At 33.3% G+C, this 18256-nt stretch overlaps 1 pseudogene; it reads right to left on the minus strand.

The window, feature by feature from the left end:
* Nucleotides 1-13254: 13254 nt before the first annotated feature.
* LOC107894516 (26S proteasome non-ATPase regulatory subunit 4 homolog) lies at nt 13255-16680 on the minus strand (annotated as a pseudogene).
* Between the last annotated feature and the right edge of the window lie 1576 nt (nt 16681-18256).

Genomic DNA, 18256 nt, shown 5'->3' on the forward strand with positions numbered 1-18256 from the left:
CTGAAAAGGGCTCTGGTCCAGTGCCACTGTTACCTGAATGGGCTTAGGCCCAATAGGCTTGAGCTGACCTGGGCTTTGAATGGGTTTTCCTTACACACTGAGTTTCCCCAAATTCACCCCTTTTATTTTCATCCACACAGGAAATCCCCAACCATAGTGAGCTTGGAGCTGTGAAGGAATTCGGAGTGGCCACCCGTTCTGAAAGTTTGGTTTTCTTCTGGTGAACTGGACATCTTATTATTTACGTTGAGGTTTGGGTTTTTAAATGTAATAAGGCCGCTTAATTATTTTTGATGGTTTTAATATGTATTACTAAGATAGGTATTACTTATTTTAACTGTTGAAATTGGATAGCTTTAGGGCGCGTTTTCAAAAAAAAAAACAACAACAATTGATTTCAAAATAACACGACAACAAGCAAAGCTTCCGCAATGAAAGTATTTTCCAAAATTAATCACTTTTCCTAAAATGACTTAATCAAATCGGTTTCCTAGAAATATACATGACGTTAAGGTGTGGCAATGGCGGTGTGCATGTCTAGGATTGGATCCGAAGGGAGCTTGGTACTTAAGTAGTCCGATAGACTCACCTCCTCTTTTCCGGTTTCCTACCTGATGCACAGCTTCCATTCACTTTAACCTATAATGAAATTATCTTTTAAAACACTAAGTAGGTTTTTCTAGATCAACAATATAAAATGTTTTGAACGCTTCGATGTGGCATGTCAGATCCGGCCATAACGTCTGGGCCGGGTTTGGGATGTTACATCCCCAGTACTGCCTCGTCCAGTCAACCGAACAGAAGGACCCAGAGGACATTACTGATGATGTCCCACCACCTCACGAGGATCGACCCTCTCAGCCTCCACCTATTCATCGCCCAGTTCATGCGTCTGCTTCACTCTCTGACATCTCTGAGCGCCTCACTCAATTTGAGCAGCAATGTTTTCAGTGCTTTGATCACATTGATGTAACCTTACATCAGATTTGTCAGCACCTTCACATGTCATCACTACCCCCACCTCACGAACCATCCGACAATAAAGATTTTTGAAGATTTTTATTTATTATCTTTATGTTTTTACTTTTATCTTTTTAAAACTACTTTTTATTTTATTTCTCTTTAATTTTATTTTTACTTCATCCTTAGGTTTTAAAATTTATATTAAGCAATTTATGTTTTGGCCATTTCTTTACGAGTAATCATGCTACTTTATATTTCCTAAAGAGGTATTGATTCTATCGTAATTATAAAGAGCTCTAAAGCTCACTATGACTTAGGAATTTGCAACTCAAGGGGGAAAGGTCCTCCACGACTACCATGTCTTGCTCGACCACCACGATAACCTCTTCGTTAGACACTGTGGTTATGAGACCTAACCTCTACCACCACCAGAGTATCCTCCTCCAATCTCACCCTTGCCTTAGCCGATTACTTTCCATAACTCCAATTCAAGGATTTCATCTAACATTTAGAAAGTTTCGCTTCTCTCCCTATCTTATGATCTTATATCTATATTTTTCAGTAAGTCCATCTTTATACATTGAGGACAATGTACATCTTAAGTGTGGGGGGTTATTTATATCATTATCAGAAAAATCCCTAAATTTTATCTTATTCTCACGTGACTCACTCATATCACTATTAGAATGAATTTTGATTAATTTATGATTTTTATTGATATGTCTTGAATTTAAACATAGGTATTTATGCATTGATTGTTTAAACTTTAAGGAATTAAATAATCAAGCATGATAAGTTGATTTTTGAGAATTAAAATTTTTAGGTTGTTTCCCCAAGTTTAGGTATTATCTTGAGTTGAAATTCACAGGTTTAACATAAAAAAGCCATAATTTTTATGAGATCTTGAGCCTTTAGAGCATATATTATTTCTTTCATACTCACTTTTATTGTTGCTATGAGTGCATCAATATTGATTTGTTATTCTAAAACTTGCTTCGATTATGCATGTCAAGACCACACCATTTGATTTGATATGTCGAGATGATATAGGCATTTAGGTTTAACCCACTTACTCCATAAAAGTCTACCCTCATAATTAATCCTTAGTGAACCCCCTTGATCCTAACAAGCCATTCATTGATTTACCCTCAATATGAATCTATAACCCATTATTGTTGAAATCCCCTCATTTGATCCTTATTTTTATCAAGATTTGATCTGAATAAATTGCTTAGCTATGTTTTATTTTTGATAGTTAGCAAAGTCCTATGTTATTTTGATTTGTTCTTAAATATATATATACATACATACATATTAGTAGTAATTTTTTTTAAGCTTAAGTATTTAATTCCATATTACATGAAGAAAAGCTCAATTCTAGGATCTTCTAATTAGGAATGTAATTTGTCAATTTTAATATTTTTCTAATTAGTTAATTTTTCAATTCAAACTTGATTCTAACCTTTTCTTTCAGCTTGTGACCACACCCCCTAACCAAATCCACGTTACAACCCTCTAAAGACTTTTTGATTGATGTATCATCTCAATATATAGTGGTGGAGATCTGATTTTCACGCAAGCCTATGGTAATAACTTTTCATATTAACTATCGAGTGCTAAATTTCTTGTCCTTAAACACCTCGAGTGATTTGAGTGAATCTTTAGTGAGGATGTGAAACTCTGTGATACTTTGAATCAAAGGTGATTACTTAGATGAGGGGAGACACCTATATTTTCGTGATAAAATGCTCAACTTGGAATGTTTGAAACTTTGATATTCTTCAAGCTGAATTTTCAATGTATGACTACTTATGGATTGTTTTGAGATACTATTGATGAGAATTATAAGTTGAGAAGAATTTATTTTTATTGTGAGTTGAGGATTTTGCTTGAGGAAAAAGCAAACGCTTAAGTGTGGGAGTTTTTGATAAGTCATAATTTATACATATTTTTATCCCATGCTTAGTATATTTTTGGATGAATTATCATTAGATTTATGGAATTCGATGCTTCTAATCCTTTAATTTCATATTTTATACTTAGGTGAGCATAGGAGAGTAAAAAGAGCGAGAAACGGGCCGAAAACGGAGAAAATGGGTCAACGTGGGAAATCAACACAGCCTAGACTTCCTCACACTGGTAGTTCACACACCCGTGTCTATTTAACAGATTGCAACACGGCCTAAGCCACACCACATGCCCATGTCTATTTAGCAGACTCTAAACACGGCCTAAGCCATCTTACACAGGCGTGTCACACGAGCGTGTCACACGGGCGTGTCCCTGTCAAGCCAAAGTCTAGTTCTATTCGAAAAATGCCACTCTTGAGGGTTTTGAAGCATTCTAAAACCTATATAAACACCCTAGGAGGTACCTAGAAAGGACACATGGAGTAGGAGGCAAGGAATTACTCGAAGAAAGCTGATTGATCCATCTCAGAAGCCAGATTCTCCTTCAAGACTAAAGATCTCCCTTCAATTTCCTTTAGGGGTTTTTGGGTTTTCTTTATGTTTTGTTATTATTATTCTTCTTAGATGTTTCCTTTTACACTTATGAACTAAGTACCCTAAATACCTAAGGGGAATAAAACCTAAGACGGATCTTGTTACTATTTTCTAAATTATATGATAAATACTTAACTTGTTCTTAATTATGTATTCTTAATTCTTGTTTTAATATTTCAGGATATTGATTCAAGTTTTGATGTGCTTATTCAGAGGAGCAAAAGTCCCTGTCTAATAGTAGATCTATCATCATTAAGCGGAGTTGATTGCACCCCTAGATATATGGCAACATAAATCTGCCGGATTAGGGTCAAACCTAATAAGGGAATCCATAGATCGAGTTAATGCAACACTAGGGGTTTTAATTAGAAAGAGATTTCAATTAATCAACCTAGGGTTAGACGTTGTTAGTCTCGAGAGAGATAATAATATAACTTAGGGATTTCTACGGATCGAGTCAAGTGAATAAATCGTTTGGTTCAGAGTCAAGAAACAAGTGAAGTCTAGGTGGATTTTTCCTTGGGTATTGTCCAAATCAATCAGTTTTCCCAAAAGTATTTCCCAATTTTTTTCCTGTGCATTCTTAGTTTAGTTAATTAATTTAGATAAAGTAAACCCCTTATTTTTAGGCTAGATAATAAAAAAAAGTTTATACTAGTACTTTTAGTTCCTATGGGTTCGACATTCTAGTCTGCTATAAACTATATTATTATTCGATAGATGCGCTTGCCTACGATCAATCATAAATATAAAACTTATCACGCGCACATCACTATCTATACCTAAAGCTATCATCATATCTCTGTTTTAAGGCAACAGCATTTTGGAAGGGTATGGACACTGCAAAAGCTGATGATGAAGCTCAGGGATTTGGTGCTCTACCTGCAGTTGGCTGTTGGCTTGCCATAAGCACAATACTTAATTAGTTAGTAAGTAAAATGCTCCTACCATTTTTACTATTATTCCTTGATGCATTTTAATTGTTTTATTTTCTTAATAGTTATGCATATTTTCAATTTTCCACCCTTTTGATTTTTTATGTTTTCAATTTTTTTGCACTCTATCGAAGGTTTAGGAACGTTTTTAATAGTCACGAAAATCTCTAAATTTTAGTGGTTCAAGGTTCACTCTATAATTTGTGTAAATTATCCCTAAATTTATTCTAATTAATCATTTCGGATTAAATTAATTATTTAAGAATCAATACTAGCTAAATAAAATAATTGATATGGTTGTAATATTTTTTTAAAAAAAAAATCTAATTGCTTCTGATTAACTGAATTAGAGAAATATATATTTTATAAAAAATCGGATGTGTATGACCATTTAAAAAAACATATTTTATTTTTATATAATAATAATTCATTATTTGAAAAAAACCGTAAACTTATGCAAGTCTTTACCACTAGTTTTCTTTTATTAATAAAATATTACATTGACCGAAAAAAATACAAGTGACCCGTGGAAATCATTAGTGGTTCAATTTTCTTCATTAAATTACTAAGCAAATAAAGGTTAGCTGATATATATTTTAAGGTTTGTTTAAATTTTGCAAAACAGTTTATTGAGTGAATTCCATTTTGTTTATTAAGAAATTGTTTTGTGAGAGATTACAAACTAAATTGTAAGTATTGTTGAGTGTTTATTGCTCAAGTTCTTGTGAGATTTGAAGGTGAGTGTTCTAGTTTTTAGATACAAATGTGAGATTTCTATGCTTGGGGAGTGATAAAGTGTAGATCACTTGTTGTATTTGTGAACAAAGATAGTGGAATTACTCATTGAGCTAGGCTCCATAAACGTAGTGAAACTAAATTGTCTAAACAAACCTTGGTGTTCTTTGTATTTCTGCTTATACAGTTTTTGTAATGTCAAGCTGTAGTGACCACTACAATCTAGCACTTCAATTGCATTTTTCATTTTAAGCATGTTGGAAAATATGGATATCACATATATAATAAGGGTAATTACATGTTATTATTTACTATCATGATAGATTAGCCCAAATTAAAAGTGATCTAATTTGGTTAGAATTTTATTGGGCTTTAATTATTAAATAAAGTATGGGTCAAATATATGTAGATACTCTAGTAATTGAGTTCTAATCAAATTCTAATTAATAATGGGCTAATTAGAAATTGATTAGAACTAATATGCCAAGGTTATAAATATTAGGGTTATGGTCCCCAAATTATACACAAGATATCTTTTTAATATCCCATCATTAGGAAAGAGAGAGTAGATATTCTCTAAATTTCTTGTGTGCTAATTTGGAAGATCAAATTCCCAAGATCCAGTAAAACTTCAAGGAATCCATGGATTCAGGTACACTTCCGCATCTAATTTTGTTCTTGTTTTATTCTTGATGATTTGACATGATAGATCCTGGTTTATTCAGTTTTATTATAAATTCAAATTTTGACTTTTAATTAAGGATGTCTGATATTTTAAATAAATTAGCTGAAACAAAATGCTACCAAAGTGACCTCTTTTGTGTACATTAGTTTATTTGAAATATTAAGATGATTATATGTTTTTGTGATTCATGAGGTTATTAATTGACCTAAAAGTAAGTTAATATTAGGCAGAATTTCAACTACATATGTGGTGATAAATGTGTGACAATTATAAGGTATTTTATGTGAGCAATAAGTTAGCCCAAAGATTAATTCATTGTTTGACATAATTTATTGTCAATGTTTGATTGCTACAACAAGAGTACTGCTTACTGTTAATATTACTGTCCAAAGACTTGATATTAATGTTGTGTTTCGTATCTTGAGATGGGATTAACCATTATCTTGAATTTATTATTTACTTATGAATATCGATTTAAGCTTGTTTTTGTTCTATATTCAACTAATTCATTTTCTGCTGCCACAATATCTGCTAATATAAATTTTATACCCATGCTTAATGAGACTAATTTTAAGGAATGGCACTTACTTATAGTGCTTGGATGTATGGACATAGACCTTGTACTAAGGGAAGAACAACCTGCACCTCTCACTGTGGAAAGCACCCCTGATGTTAAGAGGGATTTTAAGAGGTGGGATCGTTCAAATCGAATGAGTCTAATGATTATGAAACACATCATTCCAGAAGCCTTTAGGGGCACAGAATCTGAAGAGATTACTCAGGCCAAAGGTTTCTTTATTGAAATTGAAAAATGTTTTTCTAAAAACGATAAGATTGAGATGAAATCACTTCTGACTTCTTTGATGTCTATGAAGTATTAGGGTTAAGGAAACGTAAGGGAGTACATAATGGAGATGTTCCATATTGCTTCAAGACTTAAGGAACTTAAGATCAAGCTTTCCGATGAATTGCTTGTTCTTATGATTTTGGTATCACTTCCTGCATGGTTTAATCAATTTAAAATTAGTTATAACTGTTAAAAGGAGAAATGGACCCTAAATGGGCTCATTTCTCATTGTGTGCAAGAGAAAGAAAGGTTGAAGAGTGATAAGTCTAAAAGTGTTCATTTGGCCAATGCCTCTAAAGAAAAGGGAAACAAATATCAGAATGAAGCTACTAAGGGTCTAGCTCAAAAGAAACAATAACAAGCTACAGAGAGTTGTTTCTTTTGCAACAAGTCTGGACACGTAAAGAAAGTGTAACGTCCTGATTTTCGGATTTATTCGCGGTTTTCAATATTTTGTAAAGATTTTAAAAAATTTTGTATTTGGATGTGAAATTAATATTTTGAGTAGGTAAATGGGCTTATAGAAGGCCCATGTGTTGGCCAAAACCCGATTAAATTTTTGAATTTTTGGACTTAGGAGTTAGGGGTTCTGGCTAGAGGGCCCTTGTATAGAGTTATGGGTAAATTGCATCACAAACAAAGCCTTAGTAAAGTGGCAAGGGTGACGCCACTAGGCTCCTAAAAAGATGGCATGTGGAGCATTGGGGAAGGCATGGGATCGATTCCCTGTGTTGACAAATAGATGCATTTAGTTTTTTAAGTGCAGGAGGGGTAGTGTTGGAGTCCAGGCGGATTCTGCTAAAGGAGAGTTTGAATCAGTCCAAACGCTTGGATTAAGGAGGGATAAGGGGAGAGATTTAAGGGATTTAGAGAGAGGCTAAGAGTTGGCCAAATTAGGGGAATTAGAAAGGGGATTTCGGCAGAGGGGTATTAGGTTAGTATTTCGGCACTTAGGGTATTGAGTGGTGCCGTTTTCTTCTGCTTAAACACCTTAGGGTTGTTCTTTTCTCTCTTTTTTTTCTTCTCTAGCCGAAACCACCATTCTCTCTATTCTTCTTTCTTCATTTTTTTCTTCTTCAAAACCGTTCATCAAACCTGCTGTTCATCAACACTTGTGCCGAAACCACAAAAGCCGAAACCTCAAAAAATACATTAGTTGTGTCGATTTCTTCCAAGCCAAATCCTTCGATATTTTTGTGCCTAATAAACAACAATCATCTTTTCTAAACCCTAGATACCTATCAGAAATTCTTGTAACACCCCGTACCCGATACCGTTGCCGGAGTCGGACACGAGGGGTTAGCAGACTTAATTCACTTATTCACAGTCCATTTTAAAAATTTTCAGACAAGCTGGCTAACTGCGTCATTGTCACCTTAAAAATCATATCTTGAGTTCCAAAACTAGAAAATCAGTTTCATAAATTTTCCCTGAAACTAGACTCATATATCCATCTACAAATTTTTTTCCAGAATTTTTGGTCTGGCCAATTAGTACAGTTTATTAGTTAAAGTCTCCCCTGTTACAGGGTTCGACTGCTCTGACCTTCTTGCATTAGAACTTATATATCTCCCTGTACAGGGCTTCAATACTTATGCCGTTTATTTCTATTGAAACTAAACTCAAGAATGAATCTATACATATATGGAATGACTTCTAATTATCTCTGGTTAATTTATAATGAATTTCCAAAGTCAGATCAGGGGATCCAGAAATCGCTCTGGCCCTGTTCCACGGAAACTTAAATATCCCTTAAAATACAACTCATATGATCGTTTCGTTTCTTCTGTATGAAATTATATTCATCAAGGTTCGATTACATAATTTATTCACTATTTAATTCCATTCTCACTATTTTTAGTGATTTTTCAAACTTACACCACTGCTGCTGTCAGCATCTGCCTTTAAGGTAGACTTTACCTATTTCATAGTTTCCATGATTCAACTAGACCTTTAGCATATATAGCAAAAATTATGATCATGATTAACCATTCCAATGGCCAATCATTGCCAAGCATATCCACACCTCTCAATAACCATATACATACAAAATGATTATAACACTATGCTTAAAATATATAAGCCATATTCGCATGGCTATCCAAATATATACAACACCAAAGTACTTGACTAATAACACAAGGGCAGTCCTATACATGCCATTTTCAGAGTTCAACCAAAAGTGTACCAAAAGGGGCTTTGATAGTGTGGACGACTTCGACTTTGACAATCCCGAGTCCGATAGCTGACGAACCAAAATCTATAAAACAGAGATTCAAAGAAACGGAGTAAGCATTAAATGCTTAGTAAGTTTTGAGCCATGAAATTAGACACAACTAAAGTGTAGCATTCATATGGCTAAACGGATAATTTCATATGCACAAATTCTCAATATCATACTTACTTCACATTACCAACCCTTATATTCATACACAAAAGATCAACTTAGCCAAAGGCCGGTAGCTCATTTATCAATTGAGCGAATACTATTTGTAAGGGATCAACTAATTCAATGCATATACGAAACATACCTCATCTCTAGGATTTCACGAGCGTATTAATTGAAACTATTACAGCAAGGTCGCTCATTCCCAAGCCAAGTACCTTCGGGATTTAACCGGATATAGCTACTCGCTCGAATGCCTTCGGGACATAGCCCGGATATAGTAATTCGTACCAATGCCTTCGGGACTTAGCCCGGATATAGTAACTCGCACCAATGCCTTCGGGACTTAGCCCGGATATAGTAACTCGTACAAATGCCTTCGGGACTTAGCCCGGATATAGTAACTCGCACAAATGCCTTCGGGACTTAGCCCGGAACTAGTCACTAGCGCAAATGCCTTCGGGACTTAGCCCGGTTATCATCCAAATATTCATGCACATATCAATAAATCATGACACATCTATATTTCATTTTCATAATTAGAGTTCAAACACAAGTCATGTATTAAGCAATCCCATTTTCGGCTCACTAGCCACATACAAACAGCATGGTTTAGTTTGCTTTATGACACGATCTCTACGCACATACGGCTACCCGTCATACGTATAGACTAATTAACTCAACATATAATTCAAGTAGAATCATCATATCACCGTATATTTGTTATGCTCATACGTCATGACTTAATCAAATCGTAAACTAAGTCTTGTTACTCGAAAACTTACCTATCACTTTTGACAATATGTTCAGGTTCTTATACCTATTATTGATCAAGAAGTGAATCCAGAACCTCTACAAGACAATGTTAAACAACTCCCCATTCAAAATGTGGTAATTGTTCTAGAAGAACAAATTCAACAACCTTAAGAACAAGTGCCATTAAGGAGGTCCAAAAGAGAAAGGAGAAATACTATTCCAGATGATTATATTATATTTTTCCAAGAACATGAGGATGATAATGGAATGATGGAAGATGATCCAATAAACTTTCATCAAGCCATGAAAAGTTTTAATTCTCAAAATTAGATTGATGCCATGAAAGATGAGTATAAATCTATGTAGGACAATAAACTTTGAAAACTTGTCCCATTACATGAAGGTGCAAAACCAATTGGTTGTAAATGGATATTTAAAACCAAGAGGGATGCAAATGGTAATATGGAGAGATATAAAGCGCGTCTTGTAGCTAAAGGATATACTCAGAAAGAAGGTATTGATTTTACAGAGACTTTCTCTCCAGTTTCATTGAAAGACTCCTTTAGGATAATCATGGCGCTTGTTGCTCATTTTGATATTAAGTTACATCAGATGGATGTTAAGGTTGTGTTTCTTAATGGCGACATTGAAGAAACAATTTATATGGTACAACCAGAAAATTTTGAGTCAAAAGACTCAAAGAATATGATTTGCAAATTGACAAAATCTATCTATAGACTCAAACAAGCTTCCCGTCAATGGTACTACAAGTTTCATCAAATAATTGTTTCGTTCGATTTTGAGATGAATATTGTTGGTGATTGTGTGTATCACAAATTCAATGAGAGTAAGTACATATTTCTGGTTTTATATGTTGATGACATTTTGCTTGCTGTTAATGATGTAGGCTTATTACACGAAACCAAGAGGTTTTTATCTAAGCATTTTGAGATGAAAGATCTTGGGGACGCCTTTTTTGTTTAGGAATTTAGATACATCGAGATCGATCTTGAGATATTCTTGGATTATCACAAAAGAGCTATATCGATAAAGTACTCAAAAGGTTTGACATGCAGAGTTGTAGACTAGGTGACACCCCTTGTCACTAAAGTAGACAAATTTAGTCTTACTCAATACCCTAAAAGTAACCTTAAAATTTAGGAAATGCAAAAGATTCCCTATGCATCAGCTGTTAGGAGTTTAATGTATGCTTAAGTATGTACGCGTTCGGACATTGCATACATTGTTGAGATGTTAGACAAATATTTAAGCAACCCTGATATAGACCATTGGATAGCAGCCAAAAGGGTTATGAGATATTTTTAGAGAACAAAAGATTACATGTTTACTTATAAGAGATCAGGTTTTTTGGAGGTCGTAGGGTATTCTGATTCTGATTTCGTTGGGTGCCAATATAGTAGGAAATATACATTAGGCTATATTTACCTGTTAGTTGGAGGAGCTATATCTTGGAAAAGTGTCAAATAGACACTTGTAGCTTCATCCACTATGGCAGCAGAGTTTGTAGCATGCTATGAGGCATCAAACCATGGAATATGGTTGCGAAACTTTGTCACATGGTTGCACATTTTGGAGAATGTAGAAAGACCACTCAAATTATTTTGTGACAATAAGTCAGCAGTGCTGTATTCCAATAACAACAGGATTTCATCTAAGTCAAAGCATATTGACATAAAATTCCTAGTTGTAAAAGAAAGAGTGCAAAATGGTCAAATATCCATAGAGCACATTAAGATAAACTCCATGATAGTGGATCCGCTCACAAAAGGTTTACCACCTAAGGTTTTTTATGAGCACATCGCTCACATGGGTGTTACATTGTTTAAGGATATCATGATTTTGTGGGAGTTTATATTTTATTTGTTTTTAGATATTTATGTATTTGGGTTATTTTCTAATCAGAAAGAAAGTATTCAGTTTATTCACTCTGTTTATTGTTTTGAAACTAACCTCACTTAAGTTTAAAGACGACCAGTTGAAAATAGACATGTTTAGATCATATGGCATGTAATTTCCATGCTACACATCCATACTTGATCTATGTCATTTGGTTGTGTTAATATACGTGATTATGGATGGATTTAGTTACGATATATGTAACGAAAGTTGCCTTGGTTCTATGTTAACATAATTAATGGACGAGATTGTTCGGAATACCTTTTTGATATGATAGAATAATTTTGAGCTCATAAGGTTATATAATGACATGTAATTATAAAGTAATTAGTATATATATGTGGTCCAAGTGGGAGATTGTTGGAAAATATAGACATCACATATATAATAAAGGTAATTACATGTTATTATTTACTATCATGATAGGTTAGCCCAAATTAAAAGTGATCTAATTTGGTTAGAATTTTATTAGGCTTTAATTATTAAATAAAGTATGGGTCAAATATGTATAGATACTTGAGTTCTAATCAAATTCTAATTAATAATGGGTTAATTAAAAATTGATTAGAACTAATATACTAAGGTTATAAATATTAGGGTTATGGTCCCTAAATTATACACAAGATATCTTTTCTAATATCCCATCATTAGGAAATAGAGAGTAGATATTCTCTGAATTTCTTGTGAGCTAATTTGGAAGATCAAATCCCCAAGATCCGGTAAAACTTCAAGGAATCCATGGATTCAGGTACGCTTCTGCATCTAGTTTTGTTCTTGATTTATTCTTGATGATTTGACATGATAGATCCTGGTTTATTCAGTTTTATTTTTAGATTTATTTTACAAATCTAACAAAGCAAACAAGCAACTTAAGGTAATAACAATTTGCATAAGAATAGACACTTAACGTATTTAGTGATGTATCTTGGTGGTGTTGTTTGCTAAGAGTTTTTTATATGAAATTATTAGTCTTGTGTTCAATTGCCAAATAATGTTTTTCCATTGTTTTATTTGAAGATTATATAAAAGTATGAAAAGATGAAAATACCTCTATAATAATATTAATTACACTACAGCAAAATTGACTTTTAGCGGCATTTTTTAGGCCTTTAGCGGCGCTTTTAAACGCCGCTAAAACTATTTGTGGCGCCTTTGCAAACACCACAAAAAACGTCACTATAGATAACGCCACAAAAATTTGCGGCGTTTATCTAAAAAGACGCCGCTAAAGGTCATGCTTTCCCCACAAACGCCGCTAAAAGTCATGACCTATAGCGACGCTTTCCCCACAAATGCCGCTATAAGTCATGACCTTTAGCGGCGCTTTCCCCAAAAACGCCGCTAAAAGTCATTAAATTTTTAAAAAATATATATTATAAAAGTCATGAAAAATATAAAAAAATTAAATTTCATTATCAAAATATTAAGAAGAATAATATCTATAATATAAATATATATGCCACCAAATAGAAAGTTTATCAATAACAATCAAACAAAATATCGCACTTATCATACTACACCAGAAATCTAACAAAATACAAATAGAACAAAATAATGATAGAATGCACACTTTAAGATCAGTAGTTAGCTCAAACAAGTCGTCACTATGCATGAATTCAGCTAATCCTGGACCATGCATCCAATAAAAACTCAAACCTAAGAAAAAAGAAACAAAAGTTTGTGGGATTCAGCAAGATAATGAAATTGTAGACCATCCGGAAACCAATATGGCTGCAATTGTGCACATCGTAAATGTGAAACAGAATCTATAGAAGCATTTTGTAATTCTTCAGACCATAAGTAGATTGACAAATATACACCTTTATATGTTAAGACAACAAACAAATAACAGAGACACACCCATGGCCAGTTCCTGATCATTGGTAGCCTCAGACATCTCAGCATCACCCGCAGAAGAATCAGATCCTGGGATATTCATCGATAATACAAGGGCCTGCTTTAGCAAAGCATCATCCTCATCCTGCCACAACATCAGTTAGCCAAAACCAATTTGAAACTTAAGTTGCATTATCCAATGCTAACGGATATTAATTGGTGGAATAGTAAAATATTTTGACTTCAAAACAACTAATACAACCATGGGATCAGTAACTTGTTCAGTTGGATTCTGCGAATCGGACTGTGGTTGCACTTCCCTCTTCTTTTTCTTGATTAGAAGATTTCTCAGCAGCCTTCTTGGTAGCAGCTTCTTGCCTTGCTCTCTCCTCTTCCATAGAAACCCTTACGGCAAGAGCCAGCTCTGGATCTATATTTGGATCCACTCCGAAATCAAAATTAGTAACACCTACTGATGCTGCATGAGCAGCAAAGCCACCTCCTCCTTCCCCATCCCTAGTGAACATAGGTGTGCTGCCATAGAAATACAGAATCACTATTAAGCAGCAATATAACTATATGACTAGAATGTATTATTTCCCCCTCAAGAATCCAAATACTTGAAGAGAAAACAAAGAATAAGGCGGAGCAACATAAAACCTGATGAGCACATCAGAAAGTGCATTTTGACCAGGAGGAACATGAACTATATGACTACTGTCATTATAATTAACAGATGCAAGAAGAGCCTCCAACTTGTCTGGCTTTCCATCTTCATCCTCACTAAAGTCAACAATATCAAGAGTTACACTGTTCTTTTTCAATTTCTTTCCTATCATCTCCAGGACCTTCTTTTCATACTTAATGGGACTGAAAGCATAAACATAAGGGGAAAATAGTTATATTCAAATTGAAGTAAATAAGGAAATTGAAGATCAACCAAATATACCTTCCAGCAAAAACTATAATCCTTTGGTGTTGAAGTTTGTTTTGGCGATGCTTAAGGGCCAGCTGAGCAATCTGAATTCCAGCTGCTAGGTTCATCTTACCCCCCATTTATAGACCTATGTTAAAACATAGAAAATTACATTAAGAAGAAGTGGAAGAAGGTGATGTGGATGGGGAAAGTAAGAAAGCATTTATGACCTTGAATCCAGAAATACTTAAAAAAAACACTAAGGGACTAATCATTAATCAAGCTGCTTTTGCATAAAATGACAAACTACACTAAAAGTTAATGCAAAACTCAATCAGCAAGAACAAGTCCTTAGAACTGTAAACGAGCAAATAATCTGATGGACAATTCATAAACAATTAAATTTCTGTTCATTTATCAAGCTAAATAAATAAACATGAACAAGATTTTGAAGCTCATTTGTTAAACGAACCTCACAAACAAGCTTATTTATGTTTGTTTAAAACTCATTTAATAAATCATTTAAGACTAGTTTAGATCCATTTGCAGTTTAATTATCACATAATTAATATCATTGAAATTTTAACTGTTTATGAACATGAATTATATATTCACAAACAAGGGATAGCTCAGAAAATCTATTAAACATCATATGGACCACCCCGAAGAAAAGGCATGAGAGGTAGAGGTTGCCATTATTCTCATCTACCGGATGCAATTTTGTTCTTAAAAAAATTATGCTCGTGACAAAAGCCACAAATGCAACTTTAAACACGTAATGCATATATTCAAAAGTGAAATACATGAGAAAAACTTCAAAACAAAAATTAATGACAAAAAAAAATCATAATATTTAGTCATGTATAATACACAGAAGTTTATTACTGAAAAATGAAAAAGCATAATACACAGAAGTTCTCACTTCATATATCATCAAACTATAGATGGTTAAGAATGTCAGTGTCAAATCAAGAAGGAAAAACTAATATATTAAGAACTAAAAACTCTACAAAATTAAGCTTAGTTAAAAGTAGACATGGTTGATAGCAGAAGATGATGTAACATATGTCACAAACTATACACTGTTTCTTAACTTTCTCATAAATATCAGCACAAATGAAAAAAGGGAAATGCAGTTAAACAACTTGCTATTTACATTCAAATTTAAAGACCCATACGATAGAGTCTAAAATAGCAAGCATACCCAACTCTCCTTTCCTGAAAGGTTCTAAACAATTCATTTTCTTCTACTTCGAACCCCACACCTTTGTCCAAAACAGGGACTGGAATAACATTTAGCCCATATAGAAGAATTGATCTAAATTCATGCTAATAACATCATCAAGAGATCAAGGGTGCCAATTTCAAAGTGAATAAAAGTTCCAACATACCACTGCCAGTTGTTCTGCCATGAAATGGTTCACTTCCTCAAAGTTAAAGTTTCTTGTCTCATACTCTCTTCCTGCCAATATTATCAAGACTGATCAAACGAACAAATCCAACATTTAAATTTATTTCATTGGTATTATCAGAAGAAAGGCATTGTGTACCAATGAGATTGATAACAACATTAGCCTTTGCTATCACAGCCTTGATTGAATTTTCATCCCTCGGATCGTATTTCATTGGCACTATCTGATAAAGAGAAATATCAAATTAAAACCAAATAAAACACAATAAGCACTTCAATATGAATTTAAAGAAAGAAGGGGAAAAACGCAATTCCATAAGGTATGCAACCTGTCCTAAATCTCCCATCAACTTGAGATGACGAGGGTTATCCTCGGAACCTCTGAAGGGAACTAACACCTGAGATCCCATTTTAGCTAAAATAAAAAGAAAAAAATCAGTATACACAAATAAGCCTTAAAACAACAACAACAACAGCAGCAAGCTCTCCGTAATGTACACATTAAGGCAAAACAATGTACAATTATAACTACGAGATTAAGTTTAAATTACCCAGTTGTTGTACAAGATAACGACCAAGGAATCCAGTAGCGCCGAAAACAGTAGCTATAATGCCACTGCAGGGAAGGGAAAATCATTTGACATTCAAAGAGAACACTTTTAAAGATAAAAGTTCAAATCCCAAAAAAAGGACCTGACGGAAGATTGACCACCGGTGCCCCTGCGAACGAGGTGCCCATGCCCTTGTGGGAAGCCAGTGTAGATCCGTATCGCAGATGATCACCTCCATAGTCTAAAAAGGAAAATCGATAGTAAATGATTTATAACACTTCGATAAAAGGTAAAAGAAACAAAACCCATCAATTTGTGCAAATGTTAAACACCATTAAAAAGAAGAAGAAAAGATAAATTGGAGAAAATAAAAAGAGGGAATGGAAATGTTACAGTGATCGGAGAGAGGGTAAACAGACTTGATAGAAGAGATTGAAGCAGTTGGCCTCAGAGATTGGAATAGTTAAAACAATTGAAGACTCAGGGATGGAATGAGGACTCGGCGGAAACGATGGCTGTGGCAATGGTGTTTATCGTCTGGACGCTTGCACTTATGCTTCTCGAAATCAAAGACGGAATAAGGATTAAGAAAAGTTCTGCAGAGAAAAATCTAGGGTTCCAAATTTAGGCGTTTAAGAATCTGAGGTTGAGGTAGAAAAAATGGCAATGGGCATGGAGTTAAAAGTTCTGAATGAGCAAAACAGTAGCTAAGTTTTATTTGGGGGATTTAAGATGAGAAGAAGAGGGAGCAACGAGCGAGTAAGCAAAAGTCCTTTTTTGAGTGAGCGGGATTTTGATTTTTTTGGGTAAAATAATGGCTTTTTGTGGCGTTCTTAAAAACGCCACTGTAGCTTAATTTTTTGCGGCGTTTATCTTAAAAACGCCACTATAGCTTAATTTTTATGGCGTTTTTGACTTAATTTTAATTTTTTTTCATATTTAACATATTTTTTTCTATTTTTTTTCAAAATTTTTGTGTTGAGATTATCATTTTTTGGAATTTTTTTAATTTTTAATATTTAATTTTTTAACTAAAATATGGAATAAAATATTAAATATTAAAAATTTAAGTTCTTTATTTTTTAATTTTTAATTTTTAATTTTTTGAATATTTTTATAATTTTTAAATTATCATATAAAATACAAAAGGAAACTTTAACAGAAATAAAATGAAATCGATGAATTAAAAAAATATAAAATGACACAGCAATACAAACATTATTCTTTTAAGTATGGTCCACATTAGTTGTTTAGATTTTTATATAAATGACATTTAATTATATGTATACAGAGATACATCTCAGAACTTTATATGAATTTCGATTTAATGTGTAATTGTAGACGTGAAATTCTAATTGTGGTTTAAATGTATAGTTGAAACTTTAATTTTGATTTAATCAAACACATTTTAAAAAATAAATACATCAAAATATTTTTATATTGAATATATATAAAAATTTATGTATGCAATATATAAATATAAAATGATATTATATCAATAATTATGTTAATAATTCACAATAACTGGATCAAATTAAAGTTCATGTATACAATTGCACACTAAATTTTAAACCCTAAACCCTAAATCATAAACTTTAAAATAGTAACTCATAAACCTTAAACCCTTAACCATATACCCTAAACTGTAAATGCTAAACTATAATGATAATTAATTCAATATTTTAAAATTAATACTATCTCTTTTACAATTATATAAGAAAATATTTATCATATAAATTAAAAAACACTAATTAATCTAATCTCTAATCTCTAAACCCTAAACCCTAAAACATAAACCATTAACTTTGAACCCT

Source organism: Gossypium hirsutum, chromosome A13, assembly GCF_007990345.1.
Source record: "Gossypium hirsutum isolate 1008001.06 chromosome A13, Gossypium_hirsutum_v2.1, whole genome shotgun sequence".
Lineage (NCBI taxonomy): Eukaryota > Viridiplantae > Streptophyta > Magnoliopsida > Malvales > Malvaceae > Gossypium > Gossypium hirsutum.